We start from the raw sequence: 11,018 nt of genomic DNA, 5'->3' as shown, positions 1-11,018 counted from the left end.
CAATCAACAACCCACTATAGCTTCAACTGCAACAAGGAGGTTCTGCATATGGACCTCTTCATCCTCACCTGGTACGCTTCCATCTTTCTGGTTTGTTTCTTTCCAAGTGATGGTGCCATCCCACATGCCCTGGTTTCGAGGTAAGTGGACCACATCACCCCTACTTAGAAACTGATCTTGGGAGAAGGGTTGTGCCCCTGTGTATACATTCATATGAACACACAGACATGATGCCAGATTGAACTGGAGATGCTCAACAGGACCAAGAGAAGGGAGGCCAGATCTTGTAGTTTCTCCCCTCCCCAACTTGCTTTCTCCACCATGGTCTGTGTATCCCAAGGTTATAGTACTGGAACTGTGGATGCTACTGTCCTCCTCAACCAACACTCCTTCTGTCCCTGTCTGACATAAGTGGGTGCCCTTCCACTCTACAATTGAGGGAACAAATTGCTGGTAACGGATTTTGTGCATTAATGCATGTGTTTACTGGAATGTATGCAGGTTGTGCCAAAGTCGCGAGGCAGGTGCTACATTAGACCTAGGAGAAGTAAGGCCAGGTCTTGCAGACTGCCCTGAGGTGGAGCCCAGTTAACTGTTCTTCACTTTGTGGACTGCATCTTGCTGGTTCCTCCCAGTAGTCCCAGTTACTCTCATCCCAGATACACCAATTTTGTGGCCCTTCTTCCTCGTTTCTGGGAAATAATCCCCGGGTGGGGTTTTTTGTGTATGTGATTGTAACTGTGCATACCAAAGCTTGAGGTACACACATTTGCCTCTTCGTATTAAATTGTGGTTTCAAGGGAAGGAAGGCCATACGCAGAGTATTTCAGGCTTCGTTTCCAGGCTATAGACTGCATTGCCCTGGGTTATGTGCTTAGAGCCTGCAAAGATTCTGTCCTTCCAAACCAGTGATCCACCTGCTACAGAACATGATGAACTCTTTTTCTTTACTTTTTTTTTAATACTGTAGAGATTGTTTACAATTACATGAGAAAGTGTTTACAATTACATGAGGGCACATCCCTTCCAGCATCTGTTATTAGAGTTATTTTTTATATTAATAAGTTTTTTATATTATGAAAAAACCATACAGAAGAGTAACAATGACATTAACAAGGTAATGAGTACATTTCTTATCAAGAAAGAAATGTACATGAGTACATTTCTCATCAAGCATTGTTGCCTCCTCCTTTGTTTTTCTACTACCATCCCTTCCCTCCCATTTCCACAACTATACATCCCTAACCCCTGCCTAAATTGTAAAGTTTATTTTTTAACAGTGTTTTGTACATCTCATTATTACAATGGGTCAAGTTGTATCCCTTATTAAACATTTTGATTTTTTCCCTTCCCCTCCCCAAATTATACCAACATCGAATACAGTGAAATGGGATAGACCGTGGGGGAGGAACATACAAAGCAACAAAAAAAAAATCACATGGTACCTTATAGGTACGATAGAAAAAATAACATTAAGGGCAAAAAAAAACATCTGTCCCAATCTTGGGGTGCATTTCACTTACTTTCATCTTATCAGATCATAAGAACATAGCTTCTGACATTTTCTACTTGTCCTAGACATATACTAATTATTGCAAATAAGGGAAACCATGGGAACTATGTTTCTGTGGGCCTCGCTTACTTCACTTAACATAATTTTTTTCCAAATCTTGCCCTTTCCTAACAAATTGGGCTATGTCATTCTTCCTGATGGAGGCATACAATTCCATTGTATGTATATACAACATTTTCATGATCCATTCTTCTACTGAGGAGCACCTGGGCTGCTTCTATATCTTGCGTATGTTAAAAATGGTGTGATAAATATCGTTGTGCTGGTAACCTTAGTATGGCTTTGTATGTGATCGTTTGGGTAAATGCCCAAAAGTGGGATTGCTGAGTTATAGGGGAGCTCTACGTGGAGTCTTTTGAGAAGCCTCTATGTTACTTTCCAAAGTGGTTGAACAAGTTTACACTCCCACCAAAAATGCAGTAGGGCTCCCTTCTGGGCACATCCCCTGCAGCATATGTTGTTAGAGTTCTTTTTTGTATTAATAAGTTTTTTATATTGTGAAAATACCGTACAGAGTGGTAACAATGACAAGAGCAAGGTAATGAGTACATTTCATATCAAGCATTGTTGCCTCCTCCTTAGTTTCCCCTCACTATCCCTTTCCTCCATCTCCCTCCCTGGCCCCCCAAAGTTGTAAAGTTCGTTTTTCAACATAACATCTTGTACATCTCATTGTTGCAATGGACCCACCTGTATCCCTATTTAAACAATTTTTTTACCCTTCCCCTCCACAAATTATACCAACATCAACTACAGGGAAAACATGGGTTATACCATGGGGGAGGGAAATACAAAGCAAAAAAGAAATCATCTTTTAAATATGTTAGAAATAATAGAAAAAAAACATTTGAGTCCTTATCTTGGGACTCATTTAGACTAACTTCCACTTGTCAGACTGCTTCTGCTTGTCTCAGACATATTCTACTTATTGTAAGTAAGGGAATCCATGAGACCTATGTTTCTTTGGGCCTGGCTTACTTCACTTAACATAATTTTTTCCAAGTCTTTCCATTTCCTAAAAAATGAGGCAGTATTTTTCTTAATATGAGAACTGTCTTCAACAACCTTTCCCCCTTCGACCCCAATTTGATTCCAGTTCAGCTGCATTAAAATCTTGAATTCAGAGCAAATCTGGGAAACCCTGGTCACCATGCGGCTCAGCAGGACCACACATTTAGGGCAGTAGGTGAAGTCAGCTACTGTGTGGGAAGCAGGGCTTTTTGGTTTAGTGGATGGTCGCACATCCACTCTCACATAGAACTTGGCGGAGCACAAAGCACTTCCATACTTGCTCAGTCGGGTCCATCCACCCTTTTGTTTGGGGGGGGGTCCGGTCATGGGGCCTGAACTCTGGGCCTGGGCATTGTCCCTCAGTTCTTCAGCTCAAGACTAGCACTCTACCACTTGAGCCACAGTGCCACTTCCGGTTTTTTCTTTTTGCTTATGTGGTGCTGAGGAATCGAACCCAGGGACTCATGCATGCAAGGCAAGCGCTCTACCACTAAGTCACCTCTACCACTGTGGCACCTTCCCAGCCTCAAAATACTGATGAAATTGATTTTTTTTTCAGTCATGGGGCCTGAACTCTGGGCCTGGGCACTGTCCCTGAGCTCTTCAGCTCAAGGCTAGCACTCTACCACTTGAGCCACAGCACTACTCTACTCCAGTATCCTTGGTTTCTGATTTTTTTCTTCAGTATTGAGTATGGATTCAAATGAAGAATTCAGATGACACCTGACTGCAAAAATGTTTATAAACAAATAAGCCTAGTCTTCTTACATTTTGGCATAAAGCTGTGAACTTCATAACTTTGTAAAACAAGGTATAGAGCAAATACAGAGGAGAATAAAGTATATTTACTAAAAAAAATGGGGCAATTGTTGGTGGGAGTTTAAACTTATTCAATCAGTTTGGAAAATAGTATGGAAGTTCCTCAAAAAACTGCACCTAGAGCTCCCCGGCGACCCAGCAATCCTACTTTTGGGCATTTACCTGAATGATCACAAATAAGACCATAGTAAACCTACCAGCACAAGTATGTTTATTGCAACATTATTTACCATAGCTAAGATATGCAACCAACCCAGATGCCCCTCTGTAGATGAATGGATCAAGAAAATGTGGTATATATAAACAATGCAATTCTGTGCCTCCGTCAGAGTTCTTCATTATAGCCATTCAAACTGGGGTGAGGTGGAATCTCAATGTTGTTTTCATTTCTTTTATGTCTAGAAAGGTTGAGTATTTCTTCATGTTTCTTTTGGCCATTGTTACTTCCTCTTTAGACAAGTTTCTCTATAAGGCTTTAGCCCACTTATTTATTGGGCAGTTGTTTCTTTGACTATTTTTTGTGGCGCAATTTAATTTTTTGAGCTCCAAGTATATTTTAGATATGAGACCCTTCTCGGTTTTATGGCTAGTGAAGATCTCCCAATACGTGGGCTTCCTATTGATCTTGTTAGCTATGTGCTTTGCCATTTAGAGTCTCTACAGCTGCATGCAATCCCATTTGTGCGACCTTTATTTGATTTGTTGTGTTTCAGGGTCGCTTTAAGAAAATTTTGACCTGTGTCAAGAAGAACTAGGGTTTCTCTTATTCCCTACTTTAATGTTTTTAGTTTGTCTGTTCGGACTCCGAGGCCTTTGATTCATTTGGAGGTGATTCTGTTGCAGGGTGATATATCCAGATATAGCTTTAGTTTTCTACAGGTGATTAACCAATTTTGCCATTTAGTGAAGATACAGTCTTTCTTCCATTCTATTTTTTTATCTCCCTTATCGAAGATTAGGTGGCTATAGATCCGTGTTTTCATTTCTGAGGTTTAATTCTATTCCATTGATCCACGTAAGTGGTTCTTTTTCCTTCCTGACCTGTAGAAACCCAATTTTAGTGCAGGGGTTGTGAGGTGTGTCTTCGATCTTAATAGAACTTGGCTTTTTATCTCTTGCTGTCACTTACTGAATAATGGATATTAAGTTGTAATATACACAAATTTGTTGTTATTTTCTTATTTCTATTTCCTTTGGGAAATAATTTTCCATTCTTAAAACACTCACTTGTTATTCGTTAAAATTCCATGAGTTGTTTTCTACCTTTGCGTCCCTATTTGTTTTAGGAATTGTTTGCAAAGGATTTAAGTAATGGTGTACTTTGTATTTATTCATATAGATAGCTAGCTATCCTAGTGGCTGTTTATTGCATAATCTAGTATCTGATCTCAAGTTCCCAGGTAGGTTTGGTTCTTTTTTCTCTACTATTAACTTACTGTGTTTCTTCAGCTTTAATATCAGACTGTCTTGATTACTGTGTTTCAGTGTGACAAATTTTCATTTCAGGTGTGATGTGTCCACACTTGTTCTTCCTCATTCTTTGGGTCTTTGATCTTTCAGAATCCCTCCCTTCCTCTATTGTTGGAGACCAAACCCAGGTCTTCTGCGTGGATGGCAAGTGCTCTAGCACTGAGCTACACTCCCACCCAGTTCTTAAGTATTTGAAGCAACAGTCACTGGGTCTAGGTGAGGGTTTTTAAAGTTTCCCTCCAGAACTAGGTTCTCTTTACTTAAGGTCCTTGACTTTGGTCATGGAATAAGAATTTCCACAGAAGTCACCATGGCAAGAAAAGTTGGCATAGCTTTATTGAGTAAGCAAGCAAACAAACAGCAACAGACAGATAGAAGCACACTCAGTATGTGGGTGCTGTCACAGAGAGAAGCATAGAGCTGCTTGACATCAGGGGAGTTTCTTTAATAAAGCAAAGTCTGTCATAAAGTCATGCAGGTAATTGTTTATTTTGCCTTTTTCACTCTTGGTGTTAAACCTTTTGAATTCTTGATTATTTATTTGGTGACTCACTCTTTAGTATATTTCTTCCAGGAGAAAATACATTTTGCCATACAACTGCTGTTTATCCTTAAAATGAGGAATGCAGCCTGTTGTTTCTCAGGGTGTATTTAGAAGCAAAGAAGATGTGCTTGCATGTCTCTAAATGTCTTGTTTCTTTTTGAGTTCCTGTCTGCCATTCCTCAAGGCTTATTTTTCCTAATTGATGGTGCCTCCAATCTATACAAATTGCTGTGTAGACTTATCATAGTATTGGATTCAATGTCTAGATTGTTTTGATGGAAATTAATACCTACTTGATGCTGTGTATTGCTGCTAACAATTGAGCCATGGTTCTCCTTTTAGCTCTACTCAATTATATTTCTAAGTTTTAATTTTCTTTACAATGTAAGCTGTATTTTTTGTTACATAGTTCTTAGTGTGCTTTTCTTGGGTTGTTTTGGTATGAACAACACTGGGGATTGAACTCATACCTCTATATGGGAAGAAAGCACTCTACCACCTAAGTCACAATCAGCTATGGCAGATTTTTTGTTTGTTTTTCTTGGTCAGGAGGCTTGAACTCTGGGCCTGGGTGCTATCCCTCAACTCTTCATGTCAAGGCTAGTGCTCTACCACTTTAGCTACTGTGCCACTACTGTTTTCTGCATGGTTGCTTGGAGATAAGACTCTCATGGGCTTTTCCTTCCCAGTCTGGAGTTGAACTGAAATCCTCAGATCTCAGCCTCCTGAGTAGCTAGGATTACATGTATGAGCCACTGCCACCCGGCTGTGGTAGTATTTTTTTAACAATTGAAATTATTTATTTTTTTCCTAATTTAAATTAATATTTTGAGCCATCTTCCCAGCATTTTTTACCTCTTTTTTCATCCCATGGAATTGTGTATAGGACCTTTATATGTATGTATGTATGTTCATGCTTCTGTGTACATATGTGCCAACACTGAGGCTTGAATTTCTGTAACTTTTTCCAAGCAGGGTGGACACTACACCACTGAAGAAATGAGCCATATCTTCAGGGTTTTTTTGCTGCTTAATTGATGGTAAGCATCACTATTTTGCTATTTTCAAGGATTAGGTTTTGGAGGGCAGTTCAAAGCCAAACTGTGCAGTCTCCTTACCTCTTCCCTCTAATAGACTACTCAGGAAAAGCTGCAAGTGTCACTGTGGCTCTAGGGGTAGAGCACTAGCCTTAATGAAAAGCAACTGATGTACAGTGCCTAGGCCTGAATTTAAACCCTGGGGCCAACGGGTTAAAAAAATAACAAACTCTGAATTGTCTGACCAGTCAAGCTTTAAACCATGATCCTATCTATCTTAGGTCTGAAATAGCTGGGATTACAGGTTTGAGCCTTTAGTAATAGTAATAGTTTTCTATTATTATTATTGACAGATTCTTTAAAAAACACATAATATGACTAACAGTGGCTCGTGTTTATAATCCTTGATATTTTGGAGGGTGAGACAAAAGAACCTCAGTTTGATGTTGGGCCCAATGACAGAATGTCTGAGTCTTATTTCCAACTAACAACCAAAAGTTTGGATGTAGAACTGTGGCCCAGGTTTTAAAGTCATAGCCTTGATCAGAAAAAGCTTACGGACAGTGCTCACGCAATGAGTGCAAGTCCCAGGATCAGCACAACAAATTAAAATAAATAGAGCAAAAAATAATGCCAGGTATCACTATGGATAGTTTCCTACTTTTCCTAATAGCCACCACAAAGAAAAATAGACAAACCAACAAATTGCGTATCCACAGGCCGATGAAACTTTGGCTGATATATCTGCACTAATTATATTTTTAAAAAGTCTTATACTCTTTCATTTAGAAAGTTAGCCTAAAAATAATGACTGTTGAAGAGAAATTGTATGTGATGACTACTTCAATACATTTTTTAGTTTTATTAAAAGGAGATGTCACCTATTTATCAACTTTTAAATATATATATATATATATATATATATATATAGCATTATTAAATAAATTTCAACTAAATATTAACTTCACTGTCCTCTAAATTGAAGTGGTGACCTATATTTTATACCAGAGTGAGTTATTTAAACATTAGGGAGATAATTGAGGCAATGAAAAGGGAAGCAGGAATAAATATTCCTTTCAGAGCAACTTGGTTTGAGGCTGACCACCAAGGTAGGTCTTTAAGAGGCCAGGGTTGTTTCTCATTCCTAAGGTGCCTTTCCTTGACCGGTCCTCCTCCCCTTGAGTCTAAACAAAGGAATTGCTTATATGTGTGAGAACAGCAGCAGCTTGATTTAAGGTTTCCTTTAAATCATCTTTCTTATGTTTAAATGCAGGAACTAGAGAAGTCACTGGCTGCCTGAACTCTAACTTTGAAAGAAATTCCAAGTATGAAGTCCAATCTGAGCTGCCACATTGTGGAGGAGGACATGGTGGTGGCAAAGAACAGATAGAACTCTTGCACAGAACATGCACATTCGTCCTCCTGTGTGTAAGTCAATAAGTCTGCCGATAGGAAACTGCAATGTCCAACATTTCAATGTTAGAAAGAAGCTTTAATTTTGTTACAGTTCTTTTTCAGTGGGATCCCTGCTTCTCCACTGTTCCTTTAGATTCTGTAATTTTAGAAGGCAGCAGCATGCTTAACAGAAACAACCCTTCCTTCCACAGCACTGGATGCTGCAAGTCTGTACACATTTATGGAAAGTTTTGAAAATATCAGGGAGGAGAACAATAAGAGGGATGACATTATAATGGGGTTCAGCTATTATTGCTTAGATGGTGACAAGTGTTGTCTGTATGTTGACAAGCCTCTGGCCTTGCTTGAGCAACACTTCATCTGAGCGTAACAGCAGGGGTCATACTGGGCTCCTCTACATACACATATAATCAATTTCTTTTTAGAAATGGTGGGTTTTGTAATCTATTAGAAGCTATCAGATTAACTGCTTGAACTCAAGAGTGTAGAGGTACTTAGCTGTTCACTGCTACTCAGGATAGTCCAGGTTAGAATGTCCCACAAGATCTTAGTTTTAGCAGCTTTCAACCGTGATGCAGTATCAGGTGATGAAATCAGACAGGAGTTCGGTCTACTTCTTCCACAGTGGAGGTGGTCAGGGTAACTATGTAGATTTTCTCCAGGTGACTGTCAGGCTGTAGCAGCAGCAGTGGCTCCAAAGGACTGTCACACTCGTGTTGGGTTGCAAATTCCTACACAGACTGGTTAAGGATACATTATATAGGCGTGGCAGGCTGTGGCCCCGTTGGTTTTTAATACTGTTTAGACAATAGCCTAGAATAATTTACCAAAGTGACAAACGTTTTACTAATCAGATATTTTGGTAAACAGACACAGAAGACTTAGATGTAATCATCTCTGACAGATGCAGTCTCCACCTTTGCACACCTGTTAACACTATTCTTTATACCTTTTTCTAAAAAGTAATAATAATTATTATTTTATATATTTTGCCTCATTTTTCCAAAATGGACTCTGGACTCTTGTTCTTAAAAGGGGGTTTATGGGCGAAGGTCCATCTTCTGTAAGTTCTTCAAGCTGACATGAGGGGCGTTGATCCTACCTTTCCAGGAACTTATAAGCTTAGCTTATTTTACAAAGAGGCTACTAGGGTAAGATTTCATTAAGAACAATATTTTAACTTTTGACAACTCTACAGACCATTTCTCCAGCTACAGCAGTGTAGCTTGTTTAGCACTCTGGTTTGCAAAAGCATCTTTCTGGATGACTTACGAATGTGATCTCTCATGACCTTACAATGCCTAAGTTATCTGTGCAGGCCTTTAGAAAGATGTCAATAGAAACACACTCAGTTTTATAATCCCCCCATTTTTTTGGGACAGATGAATTTCATGAGGCTGGTGTCAGCTCAGTTAATGCCAATTAGGGCTTTTAGCACATACAGGACTTGGGAATTAAACTATCCCTCACAATTTATAACTTTAGCTCTTTACTACTATCACAGAGGATTGGCAAGTTAATGTCCCTTACAAGGTAGTTAGTCATGGACATTAGGAATGCTTACAAACTATCTTCTCATAACCTCCTGGCTCTGACCAATTTGTGAAGGGCCATGCACAAATGACTCTAGGATATGACATTATTTCTGCCACCCAAGCAGTGGCTTACTGCCTCTCGATGCCCTTCCATTGATTTTGTCCCAGGAGTGTCTTCTCCACACTGAGATAAATCCCACATTGGCATTTCCCTTAGCTGGTTGCTGGACTTGAACGTGGGTCCAGATTGCTGTCCTTCAGCTCTCCAGCTCAAGGCTAGCAGTCTGCCACTTTGAGTCCCAAAGCCACTCTGCTTGCAATTTCAGCACTCTGATGGCTGATTAGAGGTGACAGTCTCGCAGGGATTTTTTTTTGCCTGGGATGGCAAAAATATAATTGTGAAAATACCGTACAGATCAGTTACAATTACACGAGCAAGAAAATGAGTACATTTCTTATCAAGCATTGTTGCCTCCTTTGTTTCCCCTTCCCATCTCCTCTCCATCCCCCCCACCCCCCACACCAAAGTAGTAAAGTTCATTTGTCGACATAACGATTTGTACATCTCATTGTTGCAATGGGTCCACCTGTATCCCTATTTAAACTAAAAGACCACTTTACTCCAATTAAAAGCAACATGGTTTTCAACATAGAAGTACTTTTAAGCATGCTCTTACCTGGAACTTATTAAGAGCCAGAGTTACAACTGACAAACTTGTAAAATCCTCTGTGCTTTTCTCTGGGCTTGCTGGAAACTGTTAAAAAAACAAACAAACATAAGAGCAAACTGGAATAGCAAAATTATTTTGGTAATCCTAATTTTTCCTTTGTGCACTTTGGGGCAAATGTTCAGAACGATTTTACTTTTAAACTTTATATCCAAAAATCAATTCCTACTTTTTTAAGCCTCTTCTCAATCCCTTTTAATACTTTATACTTTAGTTTTCATTTGCATTTCACAAAGATCCCTTGAAATCTTGAGGCCAAGTGTCATTCATTGTCTCTTGGCTGCTTGATTTAAAACAGATATACAATAAAACTTTTAAACACCAATGATAAATTTTCCCTAATGCAAGAATTACAATCACCATCACTGTACCAAGAAGCTAGACTTAACACCTTTATGACTTGTAAAAACATATCCTAATTGTAGAAGATTATTGAAAGCAATTCACATTATACAAATAAAATTTTAATCCTCTTTATAACACCTCTTTAATTTAATTTTAATACATCCAAGGAGCAGTTTTAGGAATACTAATCAGATCATCACAACACTAATTTTTACCATCATGTTTCCAGTGTCTAGCTACAGGAAAAGGGATAGAACAAAGATGGGCCACTTGGCTCCTCCTATGGAATGAGTACACACCCAATCTGAATCTTTAGGGTTAGATGAACTGTTTGCGCCAGCTTGCCCTCTTTCACCATGCGTGGACTCCTCCCAGGGCCCATCTCACCATTTGTGGACTCCCCCCCAAACCTGTCCCACCATGTATGACCAGCTGAACTGCATTTCTGCCTCACCCCTAAAGATAGATCTTTTGTTGGCTTCTAAGTTTTTCCCCTTTCTTTTCTCTTGGTTCTTGAATGAAATACACAGTTTTAAACAG

The sequence above is a fragment of the Dipodomys merriami genome, unplaced genomic scaffold, assembly GCF_024711535.1.
Source record: "Dipodomys merriami isolate MVZ:Mamm:240054 unplaced genomic scaffold, mDipMer1.0.p SCAF_971, whole genome shotgun sequence".
Taxonomy (NCBI): domain Eukaryota; kingdom Metazoa; phylum Chordata; class Mammalia; order Rodentia; family Heteromyidae; genus Dipodomys; species Dipodomys merriami.
Note: the sequence above shows the minus strand (reverse complement) of the source record.